The 13736-nt window shown below is 47.8% G+C and overlaps 1 long non-coding RNA gene across 2 annotated transcripts in view; it reads right to left on the bottom strand.

The window, feature by feature from the left end:
• Positions 1–13736, bottom strand: part of LOC146007274 (uncharacterized) — a 67928-nt gene that overhangs the window by 33559 nt on the left and 20633 nt on the right. For both annotated transcript variants that reach the window (XR_014444309.1, XR_014444310.1), the window contains exons 2-3: positions 8645–8704; positions 7202–7309 (exon numbers count right to left, since the gene is read on the bottom strand). This is a non-coding gene — a long non-coding RNA (uncharacterized LOC146007274). The remainder of the gene's footprint in view (positions 1–7201; positions 7310–8644; positions 8705–13736) is intronic.

Genomic DNA, 13736 nt, shown 5'->3' with positions numbered 1-13736 from the left:
TTACGTGATGACGTCCAGAAGATCCGCGACAGAGTCACGGAAGCTGAGAACCGGGTCTCTAGCCTCGAGGATGTCGTCGCCCCCCTCCAATCCCAAGTTAAGGCCCTCTCGGGACAGGTGGTAGATCTACGGAGCAAATTATCAGACCTAGAGGGCAGACATCGACGAAATAATATCAGATTTATAGGATTCGAAGAACGAGTAGAGGGTAGTAACCCCGAAAAATTTCTGGAGGACTGGCTTGGTCGGACACTAGGCAGACAGCTGCTTACCCCACAGTTCACAATTGAAAGAGCTCATAGGGTGCCTTCGCGGCCTGCACCCCCAGGCGGCCCCCCGCGCACACTAATTGCCAAGGTGTTGAACTCTAGAGATCGTGATAGCATCCTCCGTTTGGCTAGGGGAAAACCAGACTTCGAATATGAGGGGAAAAAAATCTCTGCCTTCCCAGACTTTCCGATAGAAATCCAGCGCGAGAGGGCCAAATACAGGGAGGTCAAGGCCAGACTTCGAGAACTGGAGTTAAAGTACTCGATGTTGTACCCCTCCAAACTGCGAGTCGAGGTCAATGGCTCAACTAAATTCTTCTTTTCCCACGAAGAGGCAGCTGACTGGTTGGACAGGACGTATCCCGGCAAGAGACAGTTGGCTTCTTAAAGGGAGTTCAACCGCACTATATTAGTGGACAGCTGCAAATGAACCCATTAATGTGTGCCCTAGGCCACGGGACTATATAATCGCTGGGTGCTGCAGATGCCTAGTATTATGATATCCGGATTCTTTGTGGGGTTAGTCACATAGGTATAGGTAAAGGGCATGGGGGGGGGGGGGGGATGTGAATACCAGGAGTAAATATCTGTTTGAAATTAGGAGAGCCGGCCACGCTTGTGGTGGTCTTATGGTTGTCATAGTAATAGCCCCTAACGTTGGTTGGGAGGGTAGCTGGAGGGAAGCCTGTGGGGACATAGGTACGCCTGGGTTCCTAGGTAGTACAGGGAGGGGGAGGGGGGTTGGGATTTGTGGAATGTATGTTTGTGTAATGTTTTGTACATGCCATAGTAGAAATTTATGTTACCTACAGTTAATAGGTTCTTGCCGGTTTGGGAGTGGGGGAAGGAGGGGGGGAGGTAAGCCAAATGCAAACAAGAGAGTGATGATGTTTACAACTGCGTATGGTTAATTTTATGACATGGAACGTCAGGGGTCTCAACAACAAAGTCAAAAGGGCGTTAGTTATAAAACACTGTAAAACTCTGGGGGCCGATGTTATCTGCCTCCAGGAAACCCATCTGGCTGGAAATAGGCTGCAGGCGATAAAGCACCCTTGGATCGGGGCTCAATTTCATGCCCCTTTCACCTCTTCATCAAGAGGTGTGTCAATTCTAGTGAAGAAATCAGTTATATTTGAATATCGCTCAGTTAGGATAGATCCTGGGGGCAGATACATCTTTATAGACTGTAGCATTAATCATACCGATTTTACTTTGTTGTCTGTCTATATACCTCCTCCCTTTTCGTACGAGGTGCTACGCTCTGCAGTAATTTTTTCATCAGCCTACCCAGATAATCACGTTATCTGCTTGGGTGATTTTAATAATGTCTGCGTACCACAGTTAGATCGGTGGGGTAGGGAGGCTCAAGTTACAAACAATGAGAAGAACAGGTTTGCAGAATTTATGGCAGAGATAGGATGGAAGGATGCGTGGCGCGAGCGGTATCCGCAACTGCGTCAGTATTCATGCTATTCTGCGTCATTTAAGGTCTTTTCAAGAATAGATATGATATTTACTTCAGATACGTTATTGCCCAAGGTTTCCTCTATAAAGTATACGGCTCGTGGTATATCAGATCACTCCCCTATGGTTCTACAGTGTAACATAGAGGAAACGGAGGGCTTTAAGGTGTGGAAACTGCAGCCATTTTGGCTCTCCCAGATGGATCAGGGAGCTGTGGAGAATGCAATCAAGGAATTTTTTGAAACTAATCGGGGTACTGCTTCGGGCGCGTGCATTTGGGACTCCTTCAAGGCCTACCTCAGGGGTATTTTTATTAAACAGATCTCTTTCCTGAAGAGAACACATCAGAGAAGGGTGGCCGAGTTGGAGTCCCGGGTGGCCGCGCTGGAAAATACCTACCTTGCTAGCGGGGCTGAATCAGACCGGCTGGCGTGGCAGCAAGCCCAGACCAAATGGTTGGAGTATGTGCAGGAGGTGAATTATAGGAGACTTCGGGCAAACTCACATCAATGGTATGCCAATGCAGATAAAGTGGGTAAATCCCTGGCTTATTTATTAAGGATGGATAGACCCTCAAATATTATTACTAAGATAACGTCAGAACAAGGGAGGTTATTGACATCCACCCCAGATATTGTGAACAAATTCGTGACCTATTTTAGTGATATATACCAAGTTCATACCAGTAGTGATGCAGACATGATGGGGCAGTTTTTCTCCTCTTTAAATCTCCCTCAACTCTCCCCAGATGCACAGCATCTGATGGACGCCCCATTCACGATTGAAGAGGTAGAAAATGTCATTAGCTCGCTACCAGCAGGTAAAGCCCCTGGGTTAGATGGTTTACCAGGAGAGGTTTTTCAAAAATTCAGGGGGATTTTAGCTCCTCATATCTTGGCAGTGACCCAGGGGATGATGATCGAGGGAGTCATGCCCCCTTCCATGGCTGAAGCTTCTATAGTTTTTCTGCCAAAAAAGGGCAAAGACCTGTCTAAGATCGATTCTTATAGACCAATTTCTCTGATCCCCACCGATGTAAAAATCATTGCAAAGGTTCTGGCAAATAGGCTAAGCGGTATAATTCGTGAAATAGTACACCCCGATCAGTCGGGTTTTATGAGGGGTAGCTCCACATCGCTCAACCTGCGGAGAGTACTTTCTTATATTCAGTATGTAAACGCAGGAGGGTTAAGGGCGGCATTGGCGTCGTTCGACGCCAATAAGGCCTTCGATTCCATAGAATGGGGCTATTTGTGGCACACCCTTAAGGCCTTCGGATTTGGTCCTGGGTTTATTATTAACAGATGAGGCTAATTTATAAGAATCCCAGGGCAAGGGTCACCATTAATGGGCATACGTCATCTCCCTTCCCGTTGCACAGAGGCACCAGACAAGGGTGCCCTCTTTCCCCCCTGATTTTCGCAATTGCGATAGAGCCATTGGCTTACGCACTCAGAACCAAATTATACCATCATAACCCGGGGGTACTTGCAAGATCGAATATTGTCTCCCTATATGCCGATGACTTATTAGTAGGTACAACAGATCCGCAGCGGGACTTACCCGCGATATTCCAGCAACTGACTCAATTTGGACAAGTGTCTGGGCTGACAGTAAACTGGGGTAAATCCCATATTATGCGTCTGGGGGATGAAAGCCCCAATGACGCATGGGGGGTTGACCTCCCACTGGCCAACACTCCCAGTTTAAGTTATCTGGGGATAAAGATCTCTAGTAAGCCAGAGGATTTTATAGAGGACAATATTATACCGGCAATGTCAGATCTTAGAACTAAATGTAGATGCTGGGCCAAACTTCCCCTATCTGTAATAGGACGGGTAAACCTAATCAAAATGGTGGTGTTGCCCAAACTCCTGTACATATTTCAACAGTCGCCGATCTATATTAAGGATAAATTCTTCAGAATGATAAATAGCATCTTGTCATCCTTCATTTGGAGTAACAGGCGCCCCAGGGTGAAGATGGCTACTCTCTGGCTGGACCGTGATAGTGGGGGGCTGGCCCTCCCTAATTTCAAGAATTATTATCTAGCGGCGCAACTGGTCCATCTTAAAGAATGGGTTAAAAAAGACTCCCATACGGGGGAACTAACTAGGCTGATTAGATACGTAGACCCCAAGATCACCCCCCTACAAACCCTGCTTATAAAAAGGACTCGTAAGAAATTTCCACCTATAGTCAGTCAAGCCATTAGAATATGGCAAGCAGTCTGTAAAATGGACCAGTATGTTGGGACCGATCCAGATACATATATCTTCTCCCTTAACACGCTGCAGGAAGTAAATAAACAACAAGGTGGGAGATTATGGGCTCAGCACGGGGTGGGATCATTAGGACAACTATATCAGGATCGAATCTTTAAATCCTTTGCCTTACTCCAGGAAGAGTATAAACTACCCTGCTCTATGTTCCATAGATATTTGCAACTCAGGAGCGCTATCCTACAACATAGCCGTGGCCAAGTTGGCTGGCTAACAGTGGCGCCAATTAAAGCATTATTACTAAAACTACCGCCACGGTGCTGTCTTGCAAAACTCTATGGACATCTGTCCGCTAATTCTCAAGACGAAGGATTGAGGCAGTTAAGGTCAAAATGGTCTGCGGAACTACCTAATCTAACTGAGACTATGTGGCGGGTTGCCGTGGCGGCCCCAAAACTAGCCACAAAGTCCATCCGAACTCAGCAAGTCCAATTTAATATACTCCATAGGACTTATATGACTCCGGTGAAGCTCACAAGAATTGGCGGCGCCACCACTGACAACTGCCCGAAATGCGGGATGATGGGGGCCTCATTCTTGCATCTTCTCTGGTCCTGCCCGAGAGTAAGGCGCTTCTGGGATCGGGTTCTGGGAATATGTGAGGAATTGGGGGCTCCACGGGTTATCTTAACAGATAGTAATGTATTACTGGGGCTATGGACAGATTTAACTGTTTCTAGGGAGTTAAATTCTCTATTGCTAATCCTTACCTCACTCGCTAAAATGATAGTGGCACGCCATTGGATGGCGCACAAGGGACCTTTTTTCACTGAATGGATTAATTTGGTAAATACAACGTATGAACACGAAAAGTACTTTTATGCATCGAACCAAAGAATAGACAAATTCCATTCTATATGGAACAATTGGTACCACTCTGATTATTTTATATTTAGGAGCACTATTTCATAAGTCTTTATTTATTTCACGGTTCTTTCACTGATATATTTTTGTCTATATGCCACCAAGCAACTAGGAAATTATTGAATTCTAGGTACCCTCCCTCTTCGCCGGCTCCAAATGTAAGGGGGTCCGCGTAGGGGAGTGAGGGGCCTTCCTCCCACACTATACCTTTCTCTGTCTCTCTAGCTTTTATGACTCACTTATTCACATGAGTATATCACCCTGTGTCACCGCTGTATCTAGCCTCTTAATTATTTGTTATGTATGTATATTGGTTTCTCGGACAGTTATTTGATTGCTGGCCCACTAGGTAGCAGGCTACTCCCAGTGTATACAGATTATGATCTGGTTGTCCAACATTATTAGCCCCATGTTCATATATATCGCATAGGTCTTAGAATATGACATCTCCCGTATCGGTTGAAGTTTACCGTCCTGTTCTGTTAGGATTTCAGGATATTAGAGCGGCTTTCTTCCTCGCTCGTATTTTGGCATGTATGTAGTGTGGTGTTTGTACTTTTTATTGTATCTGTTGTTTTTGTATAATTGTTAAAATTTAAATAAAGACTCAAATAAAAAATAAATAAATGAATAATAGACAATTAATGAAAATGTTTTTTAAAAAGCAGATGAATTAGTTGATTATATATATATATATATATATATATATATATATATATATATATATATATATATATATATATATATATATGGCATAATCTCTCTATTGTAGTATGTGGTATGAATAGAATTAAAAAAGTCATAAATCAGCTGAACAAGGTTGAATTCGTATTACCATCCTTGGTTGTCCTCTGAAGTATTGTAGGAGGATTTTGTAATCCAAGGGGTTAATGTATGACAAATCTTTCCCAGTGCTCTATGATTTGCAAGACTCCCATTGTGTAGCTCACTCTGACATCCGATTTGTTTAGGGATCGTGCTAGTTATCCCACAGCTTTTTCAGTCTCAGATTCAGTTCAGCAAGGTGTGCTATGATTGGGGAGAAGTGGGTAGGTCACCAAAAGAAGGGGGACTCTCGTCAGCTGAAGATTAGGTAGTGCTCAACGTATTAGTAAGTGTCCGGCTTCCTCAGGCTCCTGCGCTGGCACAAACTCCCCTTTTTTATCTGAATATGGCACAAGCTCTTTTCCAGGGGGGTTGGATACCTTACAACTGTTCCGATTTTTGTGGAATAGTTAAAAAAAATTTTTTTTTTGGGGGGGGTCTGTCTTGTGTCAGAGCCGGGGCTGGTAGTGATCTGCGGTGGTGGTGGTGGGGCAGTCCGGAGTCCCCCCTGCCCATCGCTGGTCTGCTGGACAGAGTAGTGGTGATAAGCGCAAAGGCACATGCTTTGATATATAAGAAACTGTTAATAAATAAAATACACACAGCACTGGCCGCAGCAATCATAGGTCACGCCTCCTGTTTTTGGTCATGCCTCCTATGGTGCACACATATGTCCCTTCTTGCCTTAACAGAAAGTTGAGAGATATGGGATTGCATTTCATCTTGTACATTCAATGGGGACAATCTGACACTTTGCAGTAGCACTTAAATGGGTTGGTGCATTTCTAGGTTTATACACAGGTCAGCCGAGAGGGAAGGGGGGGGGGGCAGGTACTAATTACCCCGGCCCAGGCTTTCTGGAGGCCTAGTCTGACCCCTCTCTTCCCCCTCCGTCCCTTTACGGTAGCAACAGCAGCACACACTTCTACAGCATGTGCTGTGCTGACAGCAGGCACAGCATGAGTGTCTCACTGACAGCGTAAGAGGTCATGCTGAGCCTGCTGTCAGCACAGCACATGCTGTAGGTGTGTGCTGCTGCTGAGATTACAGTTTTTAGAGTTTTCTTTCACTCTCCTCTAAACATGTTGGGGGCGTGGCCTAAGTGTGAGAGGTGGCCACACCTCCCACACTTAGGCCACACCCCAAAAAATTTACCGGGGGCCCGGCATTACTCTCAACTGCCCTGTTTATACAAAAGTGACAAAATACCTACTTCCCCCCATAACTAATTTAAGCCTTAAATGTAATTCATGGGGCATTTCCCCAACCATTAAATTATGATGAGAAATGTATATTTTGGCACAAAAACCATAGTCACCCTCTTTGTGTGTGCGTTTCTGAATGGTGACTCTGAGGGATCTGCAACTTCAAGAGGGATGGATAAAGTACCATTTAGCACCGCTGTACTGACTGTTTCGTATATTTTACTACAGATCTCCACTATAGGAAATTGATAATAATACTTATGCTGACATAGGGAAAGAAGCCCCTTACCGTCCACCCTTTGCACCACCATCTTACCGACACCTTTCCCTCTCCCAATGTCACATCATCACAGAATGGTCTGCAGAGTACACTTGGATGAACGTCAAAGTCGGATCACTAGTAAAATACAAAATAGATTTAGAGGTGCATCCAGTGCAAATAAGATATGTCCACTGGGACTAATTCATGCCTGATCGGAGGACAAATGTATTCTTAAAATGGGCAAAACCATGTGCACTGCAGGTGAGGCTGATGTAACATGTGCAGAGAGAGTTAGATTTGGGTGCAGAGTGTTCAAACTGAAATCTAAATTGCAGTGTAAAAATAAAGCAGACAGTATTTACCCTGCACAGAAATAAAATAACTCACCCAAATCTCTCTCTCTATACATGTTACATCTGCCCCCACCTGCAGTGCAGCATGGGTTTTGCCCATTTTGAGAACAAATTTGTCTTGCGATTAGATCTCAATTATCCCATTATGTGAATACCCTAAAAGTTTGGGCAAAACAGGAAATAACATATATTATTGTTAAAGATAACATTTATCAAACTATGGGGGAGATTCTCTAAACTAAAAATGCGGTAAAAACCCCGTTATCTGGGTTTTTTCTGCTTTTTGGGATGCTCTAAGCATCCCGCCGGGTTATCGCGATGGGGGGCATCACCAGACCCACCGCCGCCCCGCATCAACCCCCCCTCACCTGTGTCTGGGCAGCACAGTGCTGTGCTGTCCAGACCTGTGACCTCCTCCTCCCTGCACTATGATCCTCTTCCGGGTGCAGGGAGGAAGAGAGCCCGGCGCAGCAGCAGCAGCGCCGGGTAAGGGAGGGAGGGGGGAGCCGATGTCTCTCACCGCAAAGGACAGCTCTTAACGCAAGAGCTGTCCTTTGCCATAATTATCGCATCTGTTAGCGCATATGCGATAATTATGTAGGCAATGGGGGGCGATGTGCGGTGGTAAGGGGGCGTGGATGTTAGAGCATCCCCCCTATGTATGCAATAATACAATTTAGATTAGTCTTTCTTTTGTTATTTGTAAGCAATTTGCTGCAAAGCTGGTAGTTTGCTGACTTGCAGAAGTTCAGCTCTCCCAATGTACTGTGTAGTAATGGGCAAATGCAATTGGTAGAACAAACTTACAGGGTAGAGAAATAGAAAATGACCCTATTTTATGAAATGTTTACAGCCTAAGTTTGCTTAGATTTTAGTAGTTTTTTGTACGCCACTAATGTCAGCAAACCACTTCGGGAACAAATATTAAATTTACTGAATTGAAAACAGTTTTGGAAAGTAAAATATGTGGCATAAACGGGGTATTAAACAGTAATCAGAGCTGCAGTTCCCCCTCAGAGGTAATGGCATGTTCACAAACAGAATCAATGGTTCAGCTCCCTTGATCATATTTTTAATCTGCAATATTGACAACGAGTGTGTTTATACATTTAATTACCTGTTTGTTTCCAAGTTGCAGGCTGAAAATGATTTCCAATATTTGCGAGCAGCCCCAAACCTAGCAAAAATGAAAAATGGAATGTTACAGGGTAGAATACTGTAATTCGAACTTTCTCATTATAACACAGAAACAAAGCACAACATGGCAATATTCTTCCCCCGGCGGAGTGTTCGTTGCCAGATTTGCTCATCAGATGGCCCCATAAAGTTTAACATTTTGTACTACAGTCAGGGTGGTAGATACTATGGGTGAAATTTTAATAGGATGAGAGATTCAGAAAGTGAGAGATTTGGGGATAAATCTCCAGTTTTTTAAAGTGGCAATCATTTACACTGCCGCTTTAAAAAAAACTGGAGATTTCTCCCCAAATCTCACCCTATGGTCAGAGTAAAGACAGTATAAATTTGGTCAATGGGTAACTGCAGGGTGGTGGATTAACATATATATATATATATATATATATATATATATATACACACCACATGAAAAGCCTGTGTTTGTCTCTCTGTACATTACTCTGTAGGAGACCTCACAAGCTCAGCGCAACCTCTGAATAAAAACCCTCCCATGATGAAGCTGCTGCTGCTAACCTCCATGGACCTGAGAAGCATGTAATGAGCTCCACCAAGCAGAGCTCAGCACAAGCTTCTCAGCCTCTGACCTCTTGTGCAAAATCTCATGGGACTTAGTCAACTCCATGTAATGCACTGTACCCTTGTGAAGTCAGTGTGTCTTGGCTCCCGATGCTCAGCACCATTAATAATTTTCACAATGGCAAATAGGTGAAGCTGCAGCTCTACTACACCCCCATGCACAAAACCTTTAGCTAAAAAAATACATGCTGACCACAGGGGCCCTACATAGAGTCGGGCCCAGGGGTACTGACTCCCTGAGCCCCCCCCCCCTTAACCTTTTTCCCAGCACCAAGTTACAGATCTGGCAAGTTCCACCTACCTGCTTTACACCAATTGCAGACAGGGAGAAGGTGGAACCAGCTTGGCCACTACCCGCCCACTTTCCCAACGCTCCACCCAATCACTGTGCATAGCGTCCTAGCTGCCTACCCTGCAGGTATGGACTGACTGTACTATTCCAGTAGGCGGAGTCAGGTGCTGCCGAATGGGACAGAAAGACAGAGAATGCCCTGGATTCTGGTAACACTTTCTTGGGGAAACTAGTTCTACCACCTCACCAGTACCACTTTAAGCCCTGAGCAGACAGACTAACAACATATCCAGAAAATGATTCAGAGACAGATATGATAAGTCTAATGCTGCCCATACACTTGTGAGATATTACATGCAATCATTAGATTTCGACCACATCTGGCAGATAAATGATTGTATGCATTTTTAGGGCACCTTTCGACATGATACACAGGCACGCCATCGAATGTCGCGTTGATAGATCTTATGTTTTTAACCACATGCGAGTGGGGGGAGGAAGGAACGCTTTCAGCAGCGTTGGGTTTGGGGAGAGGGGGGTGGAGGGAGAGCTGGTGGCTTGACAGAGGGTGGTGGAGTAGCATCGCTAGAGGGCGGCGGGGGTCAGCGGTGGCAGCAGAATTGTTTAAAACACTAGGAAGCCCTCTGATTGGCTGAGCTCTCAGCCAATCAAAGGGCTGACCAGTGTTTTAAACAATTGTGCCACCACCGCTGACCCCCGCCGCCCGCTAGTGCTACTTCTAGTGCTAGACTACAACGCTGCCCGCTGCACCCAATGTGCCATCTCAAGGTTCTTAAAAGGGGCACTTTTTGCACCACAAGATGCAATAGGATTCAACGGAAGTGTGGTGTCCCAAGACTGCTTGTTACCCCCGTTTCCATTTGGACGCTAGGGGGTTAATGTCCCCCGGGATTTCGCGCCTCCATGGAAGACTGACAGGTGGTTGCCGGGAGGGGATTGGACGCAGGGGAGAAGAGGAAGAGGGGGGCGGAGCCGGGACCCTCTTGTGTGAGGACGGAGAGGGAAGAAGCTGAACGGCGTGCGGTGTGTCCCGGGGAAGGAGAAGAGTGTGCAGCACGCGACCGCTGACTGACCCCGCTCGTCGCAGAGGAGAAGAGAAGCTGGGTGCCGCGTCATCGGGGAAGAGAGGCAGTGACAGGAGCCAAAGTAGCATGGAGCGACGGGAGCGTCGCAGAGGACCCCAGCCGGAGCAGCCCAGGGCAGGTGCGGCGTATCTGAGTGTGGCAACGCCGCGAGAGCAGCGCCCACACTAGAGTGCCCCTGCCGAAGACGGAGAGCAGAGTGACTGACCGACAGCCGGAGCACGGGATCGAGACGGGCAGGAGCCTGCACCTTGCTGGGGAAAACAGGTACTCTCTAAACCCACTGCACTAAGGCCCACTCCCTGCCACCAACGCAGACTTGTAGCACTCACCAATGCCCGCATAGGGGACCCAGGCTGAGCACTCCAAGCGCACTCCCTGCCGGAAACCTAGCTTGGGGAGTCAAGGAAAGGCCCCATCAACCTTCTAGAGCCTTACTACTAACTGCTTCACTCCTATTGCACCCCTGCAGTCTCCCAGGGGTTCTTTCAGCCTGACACCAGTGGGAAATAACCCCCATTTGCCTGGCCTTACGGATAGGGGAACTCTCCACGTTTAGGAATCCCATTGCCGGTGGCATACCTGTGGGGACACCGCCATCTTGTAGAATAATTGGGGTATTGCTCCCTTATCCCTCAGTGTTGCCGGAATTACTAAAAACATTGGACTTCTTCACGGAACTGACTTTTCCAGACCCCTGTGCACAGGTTGGGTAGGACTGGGTCCCACATCAGGTGACGTCACCCCTGTTACTTATTTATACAGGGTACACCGGTTGTCCCAATTATCACTACTGTTGTAATTGTTATTGGAAGTGTACCGTATACCGTTAAGTTTGTGTGTATATCCAAAGATACGACTCCAGTGTCAACGATACCGTGCCGACTGACCGGATCCAGTAGTAGTTTTAAAAGTGGGGGTGTTTGACCCCGAGTGTCACTACGGTATTTTGGACAAGTGGAGTTAGTAGGCCTAAGTGGGTACGTGTGCAACCCGGTTGTGTCACTTGAGGTTGTTCATAAGTATTGTTGTTTATCGATGTTTCATTACTCCCAAGTACTGCTGCGCAGCAAGGGTCAGTGGGCATCGATTACTGTTCCGTCATAATAAATTCGAGTTGCATCACAGAACGCTGTCCCCTTTCATTGAAGAGTCTCTCTCCCTCGTCCACCGGAAGAACGAATAACGGGTGAACCTGAGTCGTCTCTGAGGCAGCAAGGTAAGGGGAACCCGTTCCCTTTTTGTACCCCGGCCACCACAATTCTTTTGGCGTCAGCGAACAGGATCCGCGTGCACTAGGAGAGGGACACATCTGTGAAAAATGGGAGCAGCAACAAGGCGGAGGAGAGCCGCAGCAGGCGAATCCGCAAAATCAAGAACAGCAGGACGCTAAAGACGCAACTCCGGCTGCGGCTATAACCATGCCGTACTACTTCGGGGCCCCGTGGCTCCCGACCTATAGCGGAGATGACGACCAACCACAGAAGACCCCATTCGCAGAGTTCAGAAACAATATAGAATCCACGTACCGGATGTACAAACCGAGTGAACAGCAGAAGGTGGAGATCCTGATGGGGCAGCTGAAGGGATCGGCGCGCAGAGAAGTGGCCTCATGGCCAATGGAAGATAGGAAAAATACGACAGACATGCTGAAGAAGATCTTTACCACGTTCGAGACAAAGACCATCCCCAAACTAAAGATGAAACTGTACACGCGCAAACAACGGCCAAACGAGACACTGCGGGACTACGCTCTGAGTCTACAGGAGATGCTAAAGGCCATTATAGCGGTGGACCCGGAAGAGGTACGAAACGCAGAAGAGGCCCTAACAGTCCAATTCGTCGAAGGGGTGGCCCAAGAAAATGTTAGGATCCAACTGCGGCTGCTGAGGGCACAGATGCCGGGCAAGACCTTCCGGGACTTCAAGACGGCCGCTCTTGCCATCGTCGGTAACCCCAAAAACAAGGAGGAAGGCTACCCAGAGCTGATCGGCTTTAACGAAGGAGCGAGCTCAGCCGGAGCTACGACCAGTAGCACCGACAGGGCCAAACGGACCCCAGACCTGGCAGTACAGGGTGGCCAACAACCAGACAGAGACGCGATGCAGACACTCCAAAAACAAATGGAGGAACTCACCGTCGGAATGGCGGAAATGCAGAGGGAGATGCGCCGAATGGCGAGTTCACCGGCACCGAGCTACACCGAGCCGAGATGGAGGGCCGAACGGCAAAGGCCAGCCCGAAGCAGGTGGGAACCGCCCCGCGAATACGGGCGGCGGTCGTCCGACCAATTTGACGGCCAAGGGCGCCCCATATGCCGCCGATGCCAGGAAGTCGGGCACGTGGAAAGGAATTGCGGACAGGAGGAACATTTAAACTCCAACACCCCGAGGTCGAGGGCCGGACCTCGGGGCGAGTACAGAGAGTAGAACAAGACCCAAATCAGTGGCGGCCAAAATTCATCGGACAATGTCCCATCTTGCCAGTGGCCGTCGAGGGGATAGAGATCCCAGCAATGCTGGACACCGGCTCCCAGATCACCACGATCCAGCTTTCAACCCTTCGACAGCACTGGGACGAGGAGCGGGTGATCTTGCCGCCCCCATCATGGTTGCAGTTAATAGCCAGCAACGGCCTCACCATACCATGCGTAGGCTACTGGGAAGCTGACATCAGAATTGGAGACACGCTGCTGCCCAAACAGGGGTGCCTGGTCACTGACGTGGAAGGGGACCAGTTCGCCCCCGTCATCCTAGGGATAAATGTGTTGCACCAGTGTCCCGACGAATTAGTGACCACTTTGAAGGCCAAGCTGACGAGGGGCGCGACGGCCGGGGACCAAGCCCTGCAGAAAACCATCAAAGTACTACAGGGGCACCAACGGTTCGTACCCAAGACGGGCGAGGTCGGAAAAGTCCGGTTAACGGATGGGAAGCCGGTGAAGCTCCAACCAAACTCTGAGACAATCCTGTGGGGCAAGGCCCGATGCGGACCCAATGGAGGCGATTACGATGCGCTAGTCGAAGCAGGACCGATTCCGG

This window comes from Crinia signifera, chromosome 6 (assembly GCF_055691185.1).
Source record: "Crinia signifera chromosome 6, ASM5569118v1, whole genome shotgun sequence".
Lineage (NCBI taxonomy): Eukaryota > Metazoa > Chordata > Amphibia > Anura > Myobatrachidae > Crinia > Crinia signifera.
This window is presented reverse-complemented; position numbering and strand designations above follow the sequence as displayed.